Source organism: Cajanus cajan, chromosome 11, assembly GCF_000230855.2.
Source record: "Cajanus cajan strain Asha chromosome 11, NIPB_CcT2T_4, whole genome shotgun sequence".
Lineage (NCBI taxonomy): Eukaryota > Viridiplantae > Streptophyta > Magnoliopsida > Fabales > Fabaceae > Cajanus > Cajanus cajan.
Window position 1 is genome coordinate 26607422 of NC_138527.1, and position 22690 is coordinate 26630111.

Genomic DNA, 22690 nt, shown 5'->3' on the forward strand with positions numbered 1-22690 from the left:
AAGGAATGTCACATACAATAGTGGAAGATTCTACTATTTCAATTTGCAAAAGCATCTAATTAAGATTATACGAGAGAGTGTTCTGTGTGATGGGTTCCTTAAAAGTTATATAGTATGGAATGATATAGTGAATTGTTAAACATGTCACATGTAAGAGTGTCTTAAAAACAAGAAGAACAAGTTGATTTAGAGGTGGATGATCGACTGGTGCACATGATTTGTGATGATGGGGCTGATTCTTTCAAACGTGTATATGTGTACGATAGTTTATACAATTATGTGGAGAAATCTTTGTATTCAGACTATGCTAATTTTACACGGTTACCCGTGGTGTTAAGATTCAATCTTAAGGCAAAAAATTAATGGACTAATAAAAACTTCACAAAATTGTTTGAGTTGTTGAGTGACATGCTTCGTGAAGATAACATGTTGTCAACACTTAATTATGATGCAAAGAATATATTATCGATACACTCTCAATCATTGTCATAGGTCTTTAGATGTAAGCTTGATTTTGTAAAGGCCTCCTTCAGAAGAACCTTCAATATATTGTCCCAAAAGTAAGTCAAATTTTAATTTAGGATACTTATAATTGAATTAAAATATATCTTAACTATATTTTACATCCACTAAATTGTAGTGCTCACATTAACAGATGAGTGCAACTATTACATTATGAAACACATGCTCACAATTTACTGGCTAGGGACTCATGGAAGGAGGTAATACATATATAAATCAATTTAATTACTTTAAATGATTATTTAATTATTTAATGATTGACTAATATTTAACTTATTTCTATTTTAAAATTTTAGGTATTCAAAAATCCAACTCCATTTGTCAATGAAGAGTTGGAAGATATCTATAAATGATGGGCAATGACTTGTCTAAGGTCACTTTGATGGCTAGATTTTTTATACATTGGTATTGATATTTATTGTTATAAAATGTTTTACTTTAGCTTGATTGTTGATTGTTACATTGGTAGATTATTATAATAATTGTTGATTGTTATTAATTAATGACAATATTTACTTTGGCTTCATTGTCAACTCTTTTTGATTACTAGCTAATTTACTTTTTATGTTGTTTAATTTTAAATTTGAGAAATATTGTATATTATATAAGACTCTACTAAACTTGGCAAACATATACTATATTAAATTATATGGAATATTTATTTTTTATGTACATGTTTGGAAATTTTTTAAAAACTAACTGTTACTTGAAGAGCTCAATTTCGATAATATTCAAGAGACAAATCGAGAATGCATTAGTATCGAGAAGTTGCCACAACCATGACCTATCAAGTAGAGGAAAAACTCTCGAAATCTGCTTAGGCAAGGAAGCAGTTGATTCCTGAAGGTTACAGATCGAAAGGTTCTTGAAGGTTAATTCGACAAATCGAGAAAAGGGAGTTGCCACTAGTGATGGCTCAAACAGTTAGGAGCAGTTCAAGGGAGTTATTTGCAAATGTGTGAACATTAGGGTAGTTATACACCGAGGGAGTTAACAAGAATTAACTGTCGCTCGAGGAAAGCATTCAAAGATCAAGGCATGCAGTAGGTGGTTATCAGAAGTTAAAAACGATTACAAGAGGTTACTCAAATTGTGTAATGGAGAGCGGTTATACATACCACGTCGAGTCCATATGGAATTAACCGCCCCAAATTAGTCTCTAAATAGGAGAGGCAATCTTATTTCAAAAGGTCGAAAAATCATGCTTGAGAACTCTCACAAACACTCACTACCCACACGCATGGCTCATGTGTACGAGACAACTGAGTATGATTTCTTGGCCACTCTTTTCTTTTCTTAGTTTCTTAGAACAGTTTTATTGTATTTTAATATAGTGTAGTTTCATAGTTCGTTTGCTTCTCAGAATTTCTTCTCAGGATCATTATGTTTGTAATCTAACAATTATTGGAAGTAAATTCGTCATGATTTCTATTATCAATATATATGTTGTCCATTCAATTTATCTAAATGTTTGCATGCATGGAACCTATTTTGTAATAACTGTTGACGAATATTTAGAAATATGTGCATGCTAACTATATGGAATGAGATCTCAACCAATTTCATAGATTTGTTTCATTGTGATTACTCATCTTTTATACATTTAAGGTTAACATAAAATTCTAGTTGTCATGTACCTAAATTGAAAACTTTGCTAGTTCGAACAAAAAGGACTCACGAATTTTACTGTAAACACTAACATGATGCTTTAAAAAAAACTCCACTTTTTATGACAATATAGTTGTACCCATTAAAGAAAATACACATTTTATGACAGGTAATGTTACATTTAACATAAAAAGTGCACTTTCTATAACAAGTGAGATCACACTTGTCATAGAATCACTACTAGAAAATCACTATTCTACATCGCCAATTTTACATCGGTTTAGATAGAACCGATGTAAAAATTGGATGCGGTGGCATATTCGTAAATATGAGTTAAATGCAAAGCAAATCTACATCGGTTATGTACAAAACCGATGTAATTATTGAACATTTTACATCATTTTTATTCAGACCGATGTAAACTTAAATTCGCGGTGACAAACTTGTAAATATTTACAAGTAGATCTACATCGGTTTTCAAAATAACCGATGTAGTGCCTCAAAAATTAAAATGAAGCCCGTGAAAGCAAACCCTAGCACCCCTTTTCTTTTCAACCTTTTCTCTTATCTGGCGAGCGCCTCCAACATGAAGGTGGGCGTCCACGCGAGCGTGGAGAGGCTCCTCCTGGGCGGCGGCGCCGTGATCGGAGTCCTCTTTAGGGACATGAGAGGGATGTACCACGAGGTGTTGGAGCGTCCCGGAAGCCCTCATAACCGCCGAGCTAACCACCGCCTTTCCCGGCAACGGCGGTTTCGTCATTTGGGCCTCACGGGGCTTTCCCGCCGACTCGCAATTCTCTGCTCAACGCTCGCTCTCTCCTTTCTCAACTACACCGATCTCACCATCGTCGGCTACGTCGCCGTCGTTCTCGCTGTGGTTTCTATTAATTCCAAATTTTTCCCCTCTTTTTACACTTATTGAGTTGTGCTTTGTGGATTTTGTGAAAATTCCAAGTGGCATTCCTGTTCTATATGCTTACAGGTTTATCCCCCATCGGATCAGATTTTGTCAACTATTTGTTTTGTTTCGTTACGTTTCTAGATTTTCCTTTTTTTTCTGTGTGCATTTCCTATTTCATGTTTTGTGCCAGTTTTGACACGTTTCCTTGGATTTGATTCATTTTCTTTTATAGATTTGTGAAACGATTTTGTTATTTTTTTTTATTAATTATGTATAATAAATTGTATATGGCTTTTGGAATTTGGAGTCATTGAAAAAAAATGTGGATATCATGCATGTTGATGGCTTGATCTTGCAAAATCAGTGTTTACATTCCTGTTGAATTGAAAGAGAATAGAAAATTTTAGTTTGCTTCGATGTAAATTAGACTGAGTTGAACGTGAAGTGGTAAATTCAAGAATAAATATGTATTTGATTTTGGAGTACCAAATGATTCGCGATATATTTATTGTTATTAAATGCTATATTTTCTTGGTGGTTGCATGAAAGCAATGATTTGTTTTTATGTACAATATATGTTAGTTTTCTTTTGTTATTCTAAGGTATGTGGATATGATTGTTTTCCTCTAAATAAAGTCTGACTATTCTTTGAGTTCATGACTCTTTGATACTGTGGTAATTCCATAATGTGATTTCTCTAATCAAAAACACAATTTTTTAATTTTAATTTTAATTTCTATCTTTATTGAAATTTTAGCTTTACTTTGTTTCTTTGGTTTGATTTGTGAGTTTTTCCAGACTTTCAAATTCTAACGTGCCTGATTTTGCTATATGGAATATGCTACACTATAATGGAGATGGATTTTTTCCCTGAATATGGTGACGCCAACCGGTACAAAGTTCAAGAAGTCATTGGGAAGGGAAGTGTTTTTCTCTGTTTTATTTGTCTTTTAATGTATTGTTTAGGTATAAAATGATAAGTTCTACCAACCGAGTGATGCATATTCATGATAGGTTATGTTGTTTAACTTGAGTTATTTTTGGTACCTGTTCTTTACTATCAACATCATCTTTTAATTCAAGCTGGTTCACAGAATATTACTAATAGTAGGTGTTTATCATACTTCTGATTCCACCTGCTTTATAACAGAACATAGGTTGTGTTGGATGCTGCAAAAAAGCTCCAGTACCTTAATTAGGATGGCCTTTTAGAGTTGAATATGTGAATAATACATTTCAACAGAACCTGTATTAATGAGTCACTTGTTTGATTCGGAATTTGATTGGAATGAGATGGAATTTTTGATAAAATGGAAAGGGCAGTCTCATTTGCGCTAGTATTCGGTATGTTTTATATCTTGAGTTCACTGAATGAAAATGAATTTTATTTTTCACAGCCGGAGCTGTGCTAAGCTCAGTAGCTGATTTACAATATTCACATGCTTGTGAGTTGTGTAGAATCAATATACTTACATACTGTTTATTGTAGGAATTGATATTTGATTGCTTTGGCTGCTGTTATCATTCATCTGTGGTCTGCTGGCCTTTACTATAGTTTCCTGGCAGCTCTGATTTTTTTTTTAAATACACAACTATTTATCCTTGAAGTTATGCTTATAATTTTGTTTGTTTTTCTCCCTATTTAATATATGAACTGTGGGGTATAATATCTCAGCCTCTATTTTGTTGAGGGTTTCTTGGTGTTTCGGTGGCTTATGATTTGTTTCTTGAAAAAAATTATATATATATATATATATATATATATATATTCTTTAAATGCCTCTGAGTAATAGGAAATAATGAGCATACATTTGTATTTAATTACAGATAGTCAGAAATAATCCAAAAATAAGCATGATTTTTTTAAAAAAAAAAAAATGTAATCTACATCGGTTCTGTTGAGAACCGATGTAGATTTGAGCATCAATCTACATCGGTTCTCTGGAGAACCGATGTAGATTTAAGCATAAATCTACATCGGTTTTCAGAACCGATGTAAAAACCCATACATTTTCTACGTTGCTTTATTCTACATCGGTTCTAAAACCGATGTAGATGACTTTAGAGAACCGATGTAAAATATGCATCTTGTAGTAGTGAATATAAATGTTAATGTGACTACAATATCATATATTTAGTACTTATATTATGATAGATGTTGACCACCCTCCACAAAAAATAAATTTTCTATATTAAGTGTTGATTCGTTTATTCTATATTGTAAAAATTTATGAACGATTCAAAATCCATATAAAATATCTAAATACTAGACATATAAAATGGTTGAAATACTCGATATAGAAAATATCTGCCAAAACGGATCATGCATTTATCTTATAAATTGCCCTGTGTTTGTACCTCTATTTCGATTGAGTTATACTATTTTCACGCTACTTTTTGAATACTATTTCTATCATTTATTTGTACTTTTAGTCCCCTAATATAGTTAATAATATCTTTATTTTTAATTTCATATTTTAGTATTTCTATCAATAAAATTGTATAATTTAAATTCTTTGATGAATTTGTCATCTAGAATTTATTATAGAGATAGCTAGAGAGATGTTGATGTGATAGTCAAATGCTAACATCACGTGTAGTTACATGTGGAGCTCGTGTCCTTAAGGTGTTGACAAGAGTAGTAATGGTGTTGATGTTTATCCATTATTTCAGCACTTGACCGCTACGTCGATATTTCTATTAAATTTGGACGAGAAGTTCATGAATAAATATTCAAAGCTGCATAATTTAAAAGGTAAAATAAAAGTTTCTTAATTAATGAACTGAGGTTCAAAGTTTAGGTAAATTAGATCATGAGAATTCATCATAATCAATACTTGTCTCAAAGTTTTATGATTGCTTACAGAAACTCTTACATATTACTATAAACAAAATCTTCACATCAACAATTAAAATTGAACTCATATTCTTTTTGAGATATAAATACGTGCTTTACTAACTCGACCAATAATTTGTGTTGGTAGATAAAAAATTGATTATTGAATATGCTATGAGAGTAGAAGTACAATTACAGGTGTATGTATTGGCATAATAAAAGAATAACGAGTTTAATAATATTGACTAACTTTATTTTGTGTTTGATTGATTTTGGTGGTTGATAATTTAGTGCTTCAATTGAATGCTACAAGAAACGGACCATCTAGTTTGGGCACCACCCTACATGCTTGCTCTTGTGGTCCAATCCTCTCTTGGCAACACCTACACATCACTATGATCGGCGATGCACACAGGATGTGGGTCATTTCATTATTTTTCTTTTCTTATTTGTATGTTCTGATCATATCGAGGGAAACACATTAGTTTTGTTTTCATGTTTATCTTATATATACAATCTTATGATGCATGTTCTTCATATTTTGCCACACATGCACCCTTTTAATGATTTTTTTAAAAATTATCTACCAGAGGAGTGAACTACTATTTAGTTATAATAAATTTATGTTAAGAATAAAATATGTGTAAGTTGCATAAATAAAAATATATAATAATATTTAACAAGTCTTTTGATTCAGTAGCTTTAAATCCTATTTTTTGATTAAAAAAAAAAGAGTCAATTTGGTGTTCTTACAGATAATTTTTTGTCTATATTAAAATAATGTTTAGTTTGTAGAAATTATGTTTCATAAATACAAATTAATTTTTGATTGTCAATTCTGAAACATTGTCTCAGTCATGTTGTAAAGAAAAAAAATGTTTAGGACTTACTTATCTCGTTAAAATTTATTTCTTTAATAAGCTGAAAGCAAAAGTAACCGTGAGAAGAAGAAAAAGTGATCACCCAAAGTCCAAAAGCAAAGGAGTTTGTAAGCCAAAATACATGTGTGGTTCTCTTGCTTCACTTTTTGACAAAGTAGTTATCTGGAAACCTAGCAAGATAAAACAACCAGACTCAACTTTCACCGAAATGAAAGCTTTTCACATTTTCATCGACCATTGACCAACTTAGGACATCGATCGAAGGAAAAGAGAGAAATATATGCCTGAATCGAAAAACTTAAGGTGAAGAGCAAGACATAGGGTTCCCACCATTCCTAGGGTCGATATTCTGTTGTGAAGAACTGGGGCGATTTTGCATTTCAATATCATTTCAAACGGTCAAAATGTAGGGTTTAAGGTATCTCAAAGTACAACTACTGTGTTTTAATTTCTTTTATTTAGATTAATTTCAGAAGAAAAAAATTATAGGATTTCTACTTTTGGATATCTAGAAGCGAAAGCATGTTGAGTTTTAAGTTGTTATATCATTTTTTTTTCATGTAATTTACATTTTTTCACTTTTAGTCTCTCTAAATATTTTGGTTGTTATTTCATTTTTAACATTTTATAACGATACAAAAATAATTCTCAACTCTCGTTAAAAAAATTTACATAATAAAGAAAATATATATTATATTAATTATATTTTACTCTAGTGTCATATATATACATTCATTTTAAATTTTTCTTTTTAGACAAAGTTTTAAAATACACTTCAACACATCCAAATCTTCATCATCACTTCACCACACCTGAGCTCTCACCATTGCGATTACGTTTTCCCTCTTTGATCCAAATTCAACACCATAAATCATAAACTTCTTAATCCCAACTCTAATTTCCTTGACGAGGAGCCACTTCTTATAATATGTAATCTCGACAATAACATCGAGTTTGTCCTTAATGACCATTGTCTTTGTAAGGTCACCACGGGTTGTCACCTCCCTATAGAGAAGTTTGATTTCACGCTCAACTACTCTCTCACTAGTAGGAGTTAACATAACGTCCACTACTCTATTGACGTTGGTGTCGATGTCACCTCCTTCAAGGATTAAGAATTGTATTGGTTGTCTTAAAACATTAAGACCATTATCACCTATCATGATTGTCATCACAACAACAAACAAAACACCTTATTGGAGAAGGAAGGTCGGTGGTCCAGTTTCTCAACTAACGACAACCAAAATGCAGCTTTTCACATGTCATAGAGGGTGAAAGTTAAGAATATGATAAAGTGATAATAATCAAGTGCATTTTAAATTTACTTAAAAAAATTAAAATCAATTTATTTATATGACAATGATGAAATGAGATATAAAAAATATTATATAAATTTTATTTATCATGTAAGATTTTTTTAAAATAGAAATTGATAGAAGGAACTAATTTTAAAATATTACAAAACGTTAAAAATAAAATAGCAACAAAAGAAATTTACAGAACTAAAAGTGAGAAAGTACTTAAATTATAAGAACAAAAATTATATTTATGTATTATTATTATTATTATTATTATTAATGCGCGTTATCTTCTCCCAACAGTATTATAGTGGGTCAAACAAACCACTGGAAACGTGGATCACTATTTAATTTAAAGGAAGTTTTTGTGCTCTAGTATTGACATATGTTTATATATTGTTTGAAAATGACCAGTTGATATCATCAAGACTCTGATACTTTTTTAATGAACACAAACCACAAACTTCAATGCCAAATCAAGAACGGGAATGAAATCATGAAAAAACAAATATACATTTTCCCAGTAAAAATTATAGTATTATAGTTGTCAATTTTATTTGATCCCAAGGACAACGAAGACCCAGAGAATGTTATTGTGAGTAGTCGGCAACAACATGAAACAAAGGTTGTGTCATTCCAATCTCTATTGTGAAAACAATGCTAACTTGATCCTTAAGCAACCACGTCATTTTCAACTTATTTAAAGATGAAAGATAGTTGTATGTTGAACCACGTCGTTTTCAATCACTCATGCATTGTTTTTTTTATTCATTTATTTTTGTACACTAACACGCATTATTAATTTATTATTACCTTAAATACTTTAATAATAGAGGGACACAATCTGCTACGCCGCAGTGCACACAGACAAGTTTTTCCTTCGAACGCACGTGTCGTCTTATTGGAGGGGGGCCCACTACATCGTGTCACCCGATTTCTCGGATTCAAAAATCTAATTAGGTGGGATCCTCATGTCATCTCAAATTTAAAATATACTTGGATTTTATGTAAATATTTCTAAACAAAAAATTACGTGTTTGTTAGGGCCACTCGAAAATCCCATAAGTCGAAAATAGCGTATGAGATCCCTCGAAAAACATTATAATGTCAACACTTACCAGTGACAGAGGTTCAAGGTCGAAAAAGAGTTTGGTTCAAGTCGAACAAAAACATACTCGAAAGATAGTGGAGAGGTTATTGGTTTCTTATATGGTTACATCAAGGCGGTTATGGCAAAAGCGGGTCGAAGAAGCAAAAAACTCGCGGGAGAACGGTTATGGGAAGTTATCTTTTAAGCCCGCGTAAGCAAAGTAGTGAATAACAGTTATACTCACCCACGATGATTCCCACGAAATCAATTGCTCGTGATTAAACTCTATAAATATGAGAATTGTACACCTTCACGGAGGTCGGAAAACTCATACTAAGACAAGAATCTGAAGCACTCTCTACCTGCGCATATGGCTTTCGTGCAAGGATTCGTTTTTGGGTATGGTTACTTCTCGGCTACTTTTCTTTTCTCTTTATAGGAGTAGAATTAGAATAGTTTTCTTGTTCTTTTAATCACGTAATGGATTTGTATACTTTGATCAATATGCTTTAATGTGTAATGTAATTTGACCATTGTGCGAAATGAACTATGATTTGCATTGCTAATATACGTTTTGTTCATTCTGTGCATTTAACTATTTACATACACGAACATTATTGCTTGATAATAATTAACGAATATTTAGAGACAAGCAATCATTGAAACTTTCTACTCTGTCTCTCTTCTTTGCATTGTGTTTCACAGAACCATAAAAATGTTAACATACCTAAATTGAAACATTAATTGTGCTAGTTCGAGTAAAAAGAATCCTTAAAACCAATTCCACTGTAAACAAATTGGCACGCCCGGTGGGACTCGTTTAAATCACAAACATAATTGGGCTAGTTTTAGGTATGCATGTTGCATGAGACTTAGGAGTGGAAGAACCATGTCTACATCTAATAATCAGAGAGAAACAAACACGAACAATAATAATCATATAGATGTAGAACAAGCAAACCCTAACCCCGATAATGTGACTAATGTGACCAAGGGGTAGCATCTTCCCCTGTGTTACTCGAAAATACAGCTAGGCAAACAAATGTGACTCAGGAACTAGCAAACATCACTAGGGAATATCCCTGGGGTATGCCACAGAATTGGCGAAATACTTAACCAGTACATGTCGAAATGTCAGTACCTTTCTTAGGACATAATCCACAAATGCACGTATCCCCACAAGGATACAATCTTGGACCAAATGGTCTGGTTTTGTCATGCAAGACCCATATCAACATGTAGGGACAAGCCAGGAAGGGTCTTTGATTCGACAGGGTAGTTACGTACCAACTGGTATTAGTAATCAAGCCATGATGGCTCTTCGACAACAGATGGACCATAGTAATCATGACATGGTCAATTTGTTGTCAACCCAAATGCATAATATTATGACTCCTCTGTATGAATTGATAAACAAAATAGGAGATAAATTAGGTGAGGGACCACCCTCGAGAGCCATGAGTGCAAATCTGAACGAAATGGAAAATCCAGATGGGAATGGGATTTTTCGACAAAACATAGGTCGACCTAATAGGAATCCCAATGACAATATAGATCAAATAGTAGAAAGGATATTAAACAGACATGGATTCGATGTAGGTCGAAATGAACGTCCTTATTTTGTGTCAGCCTTCCCAGATTACGTAACTCAAGTAGAACTGCCTAGAGGAACAAAAGTCCCAAAGTTTTCAAAATTTGCGGGAGAATTAACTGAGTCTACAGTCGAACATATAGGTAGGTATGTATTCGAATGTGGGGATTTAGCGAACAATGAATATTTAAAGATGAAATATTTTCCAAGTTCGTTGACTAAGCACGCTTTTACATGGTTCACAACCTTGCCCCCTAATTCGATACACACTCGGATTCAGTTAGAAGGTAGTTTTCATGAACATTTCTTCAGAGAAGAAATGAAAGTTAGTATAGTCGATCTAATGAACATTAAGAGACGAAGTCATGAAACTTTAAATGACTATTTAAATAGGTTCAGGCAATTAAAATCTCGATGTTATACTAATATACCTGAACATGAATTACTTAGGATTGCAGCAACATGGTTAGATTTCTCGATACGTAAAAAACTAGTAAATGAACAGTTGAGAGATATGGCTCAGTTAGCAGAAAAGGTAAGAAGGATCGAACAAATCAAGTTAGAAAAGGAAATTAAAAAAGTTTGATAGGTTTGTTCGGAAAGAGAAGGTAATCTATTTAGAAAATACTGAGATGAGTGAGGATAATAATTATGAGATTTCGAGTGAGGATTTTGAGGTTAACTTAGTAGAGTTGCATCCTGGACCTACTTATCAATGCCAAATGTTAAAACCAGGGGACAATATAGAAGGGAATTCGACTAGGAGATACAATTTTGATGTAACAAAGGCAGATAAGATATTTGATATCTTATTAAAAGATAAACAAATTGTACTCCCAGAAAACCATAAAATTCCGCCATTCGAACAAAGAAAATGGAAGAAATTTTGTAAATATCATAATATGTATGGTCATTGGACTAACAACTGTGTGCGTTTCAAGGATATGATTGAAAAGACGATTACTGATGGTCACCTTGCTTTCGAGGAAAAGGACATGAAAGTTGACACTGATCCATTTGCTGCTCACACTGGATATGTGGAACCAGTTTCGATGGGGATCAATATGGTTGACGTCGCTGTCGAGGATGATGAGAACATTGAGCCCATTTCTGATGAGAAGCTCGAAGAATTAATGGATGATTTTGCTAAGGAAGAGGAGCCTATCTATCCAAAAGAGGGAGATAGCTTAGTCGAGTTCTTGTCAAAGAAGAAAGAGGCTCATAGGGAAGTTATGTTGTGTTCTCGATGCAACGCTATCTTCGATAGAGCTGCTGCTAAGGCCTTCGAGGAATCAGAGATGATGAGGAGCTACAAAGCTGAAAAGCTTCGAGAAAAACCTAAGCTTAATGCTGGATCAAGTGCTGGGTTAACTATGAGGCAGGTTCACATGCCTCAATATAATGCTCCAGTAGGAAAGATGGAGATGTATAACTCGTCGAGATTCGGCAATACTTTTGTGCCGATTGCAAACGTTCCTGTAGGAAAATGGACTGCTCCATCAAGGCCAATGATGGGTGGCATGGGTCGAGGAAAACAAGTGATGAGTTACACTGCACATCCAATGCAAGGAACTCCCAGGAAAATTTCAAATATAGCTACAGGGCCTAGTAGATTCTCGACTGGAAGTTATGGTCGGGGTTTTCGACAGCCTTTTAATAACTTAACTAAAACTCAGTGGAGGAGACAACAAAGGATGAGAAAGGCTACATTTGATGGGTTCAGAGGGAACCGGTTTTCGATTCCTATACCTCAAAAAGGGGAATCCTCTCGAAAGTTCATCGAAGACGATGAGGATTTGATAACTGATTGCTTTGAGAGTGGATTCGCTGATTCCTTGGAAGAAATTTGTGGGATAGTGTCAATTCTACCCTCCGAATATGCTGGAGCCATGGAATCTGTAAACGAACAAGAGGATATCCATCGAGAAGATTTCTTCGATGATCCTAATTATGAGTCCAAGATCGTGTGGGTTAATCAAATCTCGAGGGTTATCCCTAAATTCAATTCAGCTGTTTTCGATTCCCCTACCGAAGAGATGAAGGGGCACCTCAAACCTTTATTACTGACCTTGATGATTGAAGGTTACGAAGTAAATAAAGTGTTGATTGATGGAGGTGCAGCTGTGAATATCTTGCCCAGGACAATGCTGAAGAGGTTTGGGAAGTCCATGGCTGATTTGAAGCCTCATAATATCTTGATCTCAGATTATGCAAGAAAGTCTTCACACCCTAAAGGCATGATTTTACTCGATGTTCAGATTGGAAGTGTGAAAAGGACTACCATGTTCATAGTAACCCCCTCGAAAGCTAACTTCAACGTGCTATTGGGCCGCGAATGGATTCACGGGGTAGGAGCTGTCCCTTCCACGGTGCACCAAAAGATATTCTTTTGGAATGATGATGAAGGGTTGGAAGTTCTCGAGGCTGACCAAAAAATATATGAGGTGGTTATGTATTTTGCTGACCAACAATTAACGACATTTGCAAAGACCAAGCCTTTCGATGCCTACAATTTTGGAGTGATGGATGAGGAAGAAGGAGTGAAGAAAACTTTCTGCTGGGATGTGAAGAAAGGTTTTGTAATTCGAGCCGAAAAAGATTCGGCTCCGATTGAGGAATGAAGGATGAAGATCCTTATTCGAGCTTCTTAACTCGAATATCGGCCTACATGGCCGATCGAACGACCAACATGGCCGAAGCAGATCAAGACAGGGAAGTACATACAAATGTTGAGATTGATGAAAATAGCACGACCACTTTGGCCGAAGAAAAACAAAAAACAAAGAAAGAGGGAATAGATTTCGAGGTCAAAAAGAAAGAAGAAAAACAAAAAAGAAAGAAAGGGGAAATAGACTCCGAAGTCGAAAAGAATGAAGAAAAAGAAAAAACAGAGAAAAAACGAGGGGACCAGGTCGTCTCGAGACAAACAAAAAAAGAAAAAATAGAAATTAAAATGGACCAGGAGGTCGAAAAGTTAAAAGATGGTAAAGAGCAAGAGTCAGAACTCAAGTTAAATTGTATTTTCGATGATTCACCGTTGGGATTCGAAAGAGCAACCAAGGAAGAACATAAATTAGAATCTCAAGATCCACTCGAGGAAATTAACTTGGGAACTGTCGAGAACGAAAAAGCAACTTATATTAGCAAGCTCTTGCAAGGGGAATTGAAGGAGGAAATAATTCGAGTTTTGCATGAATATAAAGACTGTTTTGCAAGGGATTACAATGAAATGCCAGGATTGGATCGAGGATTGGTAGAGAATACACTACAAGAATGTGGGTTATTAGTGTCGGCTTTTAACCGACTCTAACTTAAAAAAGCTGACTCTATCATACAATTAGCGTTAGCTCTGCGTCAACATAATGGCCTTCACTAAATTTGTTAACACTAAATATATTGTGTCGGCCTGACAAACCGACACCTCATAGAGACGGCCAAACTGACTCTTAGTTATCGTTAAAATATGTCGCGTTGCTTTTAAACATTAAATCAATTTTATTTAGCGTCAGCCATTGAGACAATAAATTACAATATTTTTAAAATTAAAATTAGTTAGTGTCGGCATTGTTGACAGTAAATAATATTATTTTTAAATGTATATTTTTAGTGTTAACAAAGCCAACTCTAACATAATCATTTATTTATTATTATTATTATTTTGTCTGCTTAGTTGACGCTTAAAGTTAGTTATATTAGTTGGTTAAATTCATAAAATAAGATTTTTGCGGGCTAAGCCGACACTAAATTTTTTTTTTTTTTTTGTTTTAGAGTCAGCCTAATAAGGGCTTGGCTGACGCTATGAGTAGTGTATTTTTTAATTTTAGAGTCAGCTTAATAAGGGCTTGGCCGACGCTATACCAGTTTTTTTTTTTTTTTTTAATTTAATGTGTTAACCTTTGTTGTGTTTGGCTCATCATTCTTTAGTATCAGCCAATGCACATCAACAACCAGTGAGCATTTCTGTGTTGGAATACAGTGAGGTACAATATACAAAATAAGGAATTACATATTCAAACTTATCAGATCTATTGATCTGTATGTAAGCTAATTCTTTTCCATCTTATAACATTATTTTTAAGATCGTTATAGTATATGAATGCAAATTTTGAAGAATTATTCTCATGTTTGAAACGACATATAGCTATGAACTAAGAAAAACATTCAGTTTATATGCCACAATACAACTACTAAGTACCAGAATAAATAAGCAGTGTTATAAGCAAATGATCATTGTTCTCTAAATCTAAGATCCATCAGATTTGTTATTTTATGGCCCCATAACCCGTACAAAATAAAAAATGAAAAAAAAATTGAAAAATGGACATTTGACAATAAAACTAACAAGAAACAATTATTATCACAGAACATTGCACAAGCACAAACTGTCTCACCAACTTATTAAAATTGGATGGACAATAATCAAATCATAAAAAATAACCATATAACAAAAGTAACTTAAAGCGAGTAAATTAAAAGAAAAGGAAAAATATATCCCAGCTATTCATTAGGAAACTGCAATAATATTTTGGTACCTCAGTGATTGCATCAGGACCAAAAGGTAATCCATTTTTAGGAATAACACTGAATATCCGCTCAGCAACAGCTAGAAATATTTCCTCCAAAATGTCGCGCAGAAGTATTGAACTTGCAGATAAGTTGATTTAGTAACAAAAGAAAGCTAACCATTTGCTTTGGCTGAAATAAAATATAAATAACATATTACACAGTTTTATCTTCAACCAACACCAAAGGAAACAACCAAATCAGGTGTAAAACATGTATATCACTTCATGTTGAAATTGTTTTAGATATAGAGGAAGATAGAATATTTACATTACTCAAATATGAACATATATTGAACATTTCCATATATTCTAATAGCCACCCTTAAGCTAAAGGTTACACATGTAGTTTGAGCGCATAGCATTCTAAACATTACTATTAGCTACATGAAATTAAAGTACCAAAACTAATCAACTTCGGATTTCTCAAAATACCAAAACTAATCAACTTCTGATTTCTCTTCCAGGATATTATCTTCAGTTGTTTTTCCTTGCAGCAGAAGAACCAAGTTTTGGTTTGGCAGCATTAATAGTAGTCCCAAGACCTACAATCATAAATGAAAAATATGAGTTTGCAGTTTTTACTACCATTATCATTACATAAATATTTCAGGACAGGGATGACAAGATCAAATAATAAAATTAGGAGCAATAGCCAATAGAGTCATCTAACAAAGCAATACCAAAATTATTCATGCTATCTAACCTTTCCATATATGAATATATAAAATGGCAAAGGCACCTCTAAAACCTCTAAGCTAATTATTTAAGATAAATTCATATAAGAAAAGGATAACTTAATTTAGCAAAACTAAACTTTCAAAATAATAACAAGAGAATTGCCAACCCCTGAAATGTTCAGTATGGTCTATTCTATTATATCTCCTATTATAGAGAACAACTTTGGAACTCCAGTAGTTTACCAAGAACACGACTTCATCATTTTTAGACATGTAAACAAGCAAAGGCATCACTATTGTATGAGGTGGAAAGTGATGAATTAAAAGATGCTCATAACTCACCTTCAACAACTGAGTCCAAGATTTTCCAATGGAAACTAAATCAAACCCAATAATTATTCATGCAGTATAAATCATTGTCTCTTCAACAGCCTACAATTTAGATCAAACATGATGATACGAGCAAGAGTTAACATTGGCCATTTATCAGTTGTATAAAAATTACAATGGTCACTCTCACACACAAACAAACAAAGGCATAAGGATCACATACAAGAAGGCCAACAGCTCCAAGTCCAAAGATGGCAGCAGAAGAACCAAGTTTTGGTTTGACAGCATTAACAGTAGTCCCAATACCTACAAGCATAAATGAAAAATATGAGTTTGAAATTTTTACTACCATTATCATTACATAAATATCTCAGGACAAGGATGATCCAAACCTGTTTGATGCCAATTAGTTCACAACAATATGTTAAAACCTAATAATTTCATAAATTAAATAGTCAAAATAAGAATACAATAAGAAAACCATTCAACCAAACATATATAGTGATCATCAATAAAAATGTTCTATGTACAATATATAGAAGACAAATTTAAATTAATTTAAGAAATAGTGCACTAGGAAAATTTTGCTAGTTACACAACACATATGCTAGAAGTAAGATCAATTTTTAATGTATCCATTAAATCTACAACAAATGAGAAAGCTAAGGAGAAGGAGTACCACTAGCAGTTTTTCCCTTGCAACTTGTATGAAATATCAATGACCTGTAAAAGAATAAAATGCACATTACATTAAATTAAAACAAAATAATCCCATTAAAAACTTATTTATACTTTCGCATCACATAAGTATGACTACAAATTATGTACGCCATTACCTGAATGATATGGCTTTAATAAAATTGGTGTCAACCTGCAATATGACCAATAAGAAATTAAAGAAAGCCCTAAATCTATATAATGATATTACTCTAGTTCATCACATACTTGGTGAATTAGGAATGAAAAATAGGAGAATTTGTGTAACTCCTAAAATCAGACTTTATCAATTTATACACATATTCAAAAATAAGAACTCATAAGTTATAACATTGAATAATTACACTACAAATTGCACCATATTATAAGACTTTAACCAATTTATATCTATCAACCAAAAATGCTCAGCCTTCTCAAACATATCTCTAACATAGGCACAAAAGAAGTAATTCATGCACCAAACAACCTTCTCAATCAAAATGAATCGATATCTAATAGAGTTAGTATTTTGAAATTGTTAAGTCTTCTCAAATCATAAAGATTTTTACATGCTAGATATCTAACAAAGCCATGTAGCCAAACATTTACATATAGGTAGAATTTACACAAAACACATATTGTTCATAAATTGTACAACTCAAAATATATAGAGTTCAATCACAACACTTTAGTGAGTCTTTTAGACTCACATGTATAACAACAAAAAAGCTAATCAAAACTAAAATTAAAATCACCTATACACTCCAATTGGATAAAAATAATAGCTTGCATCATGTATAAGCACCTCTTGTTTGAGCCTTTTCAAGAGTGCTCTTGAACTTCCTTATGCATGAGCACATGTTGTTTGAGCTTTTTCAAGAGTGCCCTTGAACCTTTCCCTCTGCATAAGCACATGCACAATTCTTGTTAGTGTTTCCAATGGATGTTAAAACACTTAACATTTTTTCAGGTTTATAGTATGATTGATTAAAAAATTTGATTGCTAACATAAACCTTAGGCTACATGCATACTATCATGTTATTTTCTGTGCAAGTAATGAAATTCAAACATGAAATCTTAATGATTGAGAGATGAATTTTAAATCTAACATGTTCCGTTTATAATTATGACCATTCATTTTTAACACTTAGCAGTTTTTGGGCAAAAATTGTCCGTATGTGTACGTGGCTTTCTAATCATTATTGTGTTTATAATTATAAAGTCTCTCCAAAAGCTTCAAAATTTACTTAATCCCTTTATATCTATTAAAACCATATGGATCTAAATCATGGTACATTGAAAAAAATAATAGGTATAAGATATAGGATGATAACCAATCTAACTTCATGTTTCTAATCTAATGTATGAATTTGAAATACGATGCGATTTTGTTACTGTTATTAAACCCTCTTTGAAAATAGACCAACAATGCTTCTAATTGTTTTCAACTAATTCTAATAAGGATTTATAAAACTTAAAACCAAGTAGATTGTTGGCTGATGTTATATTGAAGAGTCAGATAGAGATTCAAATCACTTACTCTCATAAAAGATAATTGTAGTCCTAAACCAAAAAAGACAAGGATCAAATGCTAGCTTTTGGTTCTGCATTATCTCTCAATTATAATTATAATTCTATTCATACATTGTCCATGACTATGAGTGTTGTTGCATTGATGGAAATTGAAAGGTTTTCATGATGTAATGTTGATACCAGAACAGACAGCTAAAGTATTAATTTAAAATCGATTTGTAATCACATAGAACCTAAATTTTGACTGCTCAAGCTTAGAAAAGATGATTAGACTGCATTATGTGTTCTCAACAACCTTGTTTATATTGTGCAGATGAAAGATATAATGTACCAATTATACAAGGCCACGAAGAGCAGCCTAAGGAGTATTAGGCCAAAAGAAATAAAGCTACTCAAGCATTTGTTAAACATCATAGATCCCGAGGAATGTTTCTCTACATTGGCAACAGCTTTCTCTCCTGGTGATGAACTCGAAGCCAAGGACCCTAATGCTCTGTACACGTGAGAGAATTTCCTATTGTTCATTAAAAAAATATCTTTTCTTTAGTGATTGGTCTGATATACTTGTTTAAATTTTATGTGATTAAGCAGCACCCCGAAGGAGTTGCACAAGTGGATTAAGATCATGCTCGATGCATATCATCTGAACAAGAAAGAAATAGATTTGAGAGAAGCCAAGCAGATGACTGACCCTGTGGTAATTCAGAGGCTGTTTATCCTCAAAGATATTATTGAACAAGAATATATGGAAAAAGGTACACCTCAGAAGTCTGAGACGAAAGATGACTCTAAATGAGAAGAAGAGTTTTAAGGTGTTTCCTGTTCCATGTCATTTTTAGATCGAGAGAAGCTGACAAATCATGAAATAAACTGATCAATTTTCTTAGATCACTACATACAATATATTATTGAATTTTTTTTTTGGATAGAGAAGAATCATTATTACTCTACCAATTCCATGAAAGTTTCAGAGAAAAATTTAAACGAACCATATTTTATCAAGAAGCTCATTTGAAAGTTGACACCTTTTTCTCTTATTATTTTGGCTCAACTTTCTTTTTGGTGCTAACCTTGCTAACTTTTCGATATAAAACATTGATATCTTCGGGCTCACTTCCAAGTCTAAGTAAGACTTTAATTTATTTTCATTCGACTTAATGACCTAGTCATTATAGACATTTGACCACAATTGGGTGAATTAAGTTAAAGGAATAAAAAATAAGCACACTAAATAAAGAAAATTGAGTGAATATGAAATGAAAGAATTCAAAATTATACATTTTGTTTCCATCATATGTACTCTTTAAACGGACAAAAAGAAAAAAAACAATGTACTCTACTTTATACATTTAATTAAAAGTCAGTATCCTTATTAAGCTAGCAAACATCAAGACAAGAGATGCATATATAGGAAAAAACCAGAGAACTTCAGATTTAACAAACTAAAAACAGTAGGCACCAGTCTTGAACCAAGTGACCAAAATACAAATAACAACTCCAGGGCAGCTCTAGGTCTAAAATCAGATAAAGAAAACATTCTATAACTATCAAATATGATGGAAATTAATACGTGAAATTCCTGTGTGTCAATTAATCTAACATTTGCATCCCTATTATGTAAAGACAAGAGAGTAGAATAGCGAACAAAATTCAAAGTTCACTTTCTCTGTTCTTCGAATTCAGTAAAAATTCCTAGTTGATACTTTACACTTAACACATGGCCACTTCCTCAATATACAATGTTGATCCCGTATACAATATTATCCCTTAATCTCAACCCCTAGTCTGCCAAACGTACAAAATTTAAAATCCAACACATATTAAAACAAAAATACAAAACATTAACTCAACAAAAAGAACATTTTTTCTAAGGTAAGGTTAGAGAGAAAAGTGAAAAATACCTTTGTTATTGAACTTAGGGTTTTGGAAAGTAGTACGATTTTGTCCGAGGAGAAGAGCCCAAGCCTCAATCAGGAGCAAGCCAAGAGGTGAGTGTTGCTGGGAAGAGTGGCGAAGGTCGTGAGTGTTGCTAGGAAGGGGGCGTCAGCCACATTAAGACTTAGGGTTCATATTCTGCTTTTGGGAAGGGAAAATTTTACAACCTACGACTCATTAAGAGTGAATACAGAAGAGGTATGAGCCATACTAGGGCTCACGGTTCATGCTTTTCTTCCGGGAAAGGAAAAATTGATGAGTTAGGGTAGATGAAGAAGGGGGCGTTAGACACTCGGGCGCGGGTTCTGTTTAATGTGCGAAAGGTTTTACGAGTTTATTTCGACCCTTTTCAGGTTTTATTATTTAATTAATTTGTTTAATAAGTTTTAATTCTTTGTGTCAGCTAAGCAGACACTACTATTTAATATTTCATAATTTTCAACTCTTTGTGTCAGCTAAGAGGACACTAATATTTAATATATTTTTTTTATAAAATAAACTAAGTGACAAATGGGTTTCGTCCATAAATATAAAATATATTAAAATAAAATTATTATTTAGCGTCTATTTTGGCCGACGCAAACAAAATAATTACGAAATAATAAAAAAAATACATAATTATAAATTTTTAAAAATATATAGAGTTGGCTAAACCGACACTAACATCTATTATAATATATATTAAAATAAAATTTATTATTTAGCGTCTGCTTTAACCGACGCAAATCAAATTATTATAAAATAATAATAAAAAATTACATTATTTTTTTTTTATTGTCTGTCTACCGTTGGCTTAGCTGAAGCTATATGCATCTACTCCACATCCGACGCTGTGTGGCCAACGCTATTTTCGTGCATTCTTGTAGTGATAGGCTACCCATGATCCCTGGAAAGAAACCTGTCAAGCAAAGCCCTCGAAGGTTCGCTCCTGAAGTAATCGAAAAAATCAAGGAAGAAATCGAGAGATTATTGAAAGCATAGTTCATCAGAACTTCAAGATATGTTGAATGGATATCGAATGTCGTGCCCGTTATAAAAAAGAATGGGAAACTCAAAGTATGCATCGACTTTCGAGATCTTAACACAGCAACCCCCAAGGATGAATATCCTATGCCTATTGCTGAAACTATGATAGACGCTGTTGCAGGTAATGAAATTATGAGTTTACTAGATGGTTATTCTGGATATAACCAAATTTATATTGCAGCTAATGATGTATCGAAAACTACTTTTCGATGTCCAAGTGCTTTAGGCGTCTATGAATGGGTGATGATGCCGTTTGGATTAAAAAACTCAGGTGCCACTTATCAGAGGGCAATGAATTTAATATTCCATGATTTAATTGCGGGAGAATTTTTGGGGTTTGTCATACACCAGAAAGGGATCGAAGTGAATCGAAACAAGACTAAAGCTATCATGGAGACTAAACCTCCATCGAACAAGAAAGAACTTCAATCTCTCCTAGGTAAAGTAAACTTTCTGAGAAGATTTATATCAAACTTGTCTGGAAAAACTAAAGTATTTTCTCCTCTTTTACGTTTGAAAAAGGAGCAAGAATTTCGATGGAATGAAGAGCACCAGAAAGCGTTCGATGAAATCAAAGTTTATTTGGCTCATCCTCCAGTGCTTGCACCACTCTCTAAAGGGAAGCAACTGAAGTTGTACATTTTGGCTAGTGATTCGACTATTGCGGGCATGCTGGTGCAAGATGATGATAATGGCATCGAAAGAGTCATTTATTACTTAAGTCGAATGTTAGTAGGGGCAGAAATTAGATATACTCCTTTAGAGAAATTATGTTTAAGTCTTTATGTTGCTTGTACAAAGTTGAAACATTATATTAGGCCTTGTGATGTTGTAATATTTCGTCGAAGTAATGTGATTAAGTATATGTTGTGTAAACCTGTTTTACATTCTCGAGTTGGTAAATGGGCACTTGCATTAACTGAATATTCGTTAACTTTCGAGCTGTTAAAAGCAACTAAGGGACAAGTAATTACAGATTTTCTTGCAGACCACTCGAAAGAAATTGAGGAAGTTAATTACTTAACCACTAAGCCCTGGAAATTATTTTTTGATGGCTCGAAACACGAATTAGGCACTGGGATAGGTCTTTTAATCATTTCCCCCGAAGGGTTCCCGACTAAATTATCATTAAAAACATACAAAGGGTACTCGAACAATGAAACTGAGTACCAAGCATTAATAATGGGACTCGAAATTCTC

At 33.2% G+C, this 22690-nt stretch overlaps 1 long non-coding RNA gene across 1 annotated transcript; it reads left to right on the plus strand.

The window, feature by feature from the left end:
- The first annotated feature begins 2552 nt into the window (after positions 1 to 2552).
- LOC114915249 (uncharacterized) lies at positions 2553 to 6404 on the plus strand. Its single transcript, XR_003803196.2, has 2 exons — positions 2553 to 5786; positions 6159 to 6404. It is a non-coding gene; the product is annotated as an uncharacterized LOC114915249 (long non-coding RNA).
- Positions 6405 to 22690: the final 16286 nt, after the last annotated feature.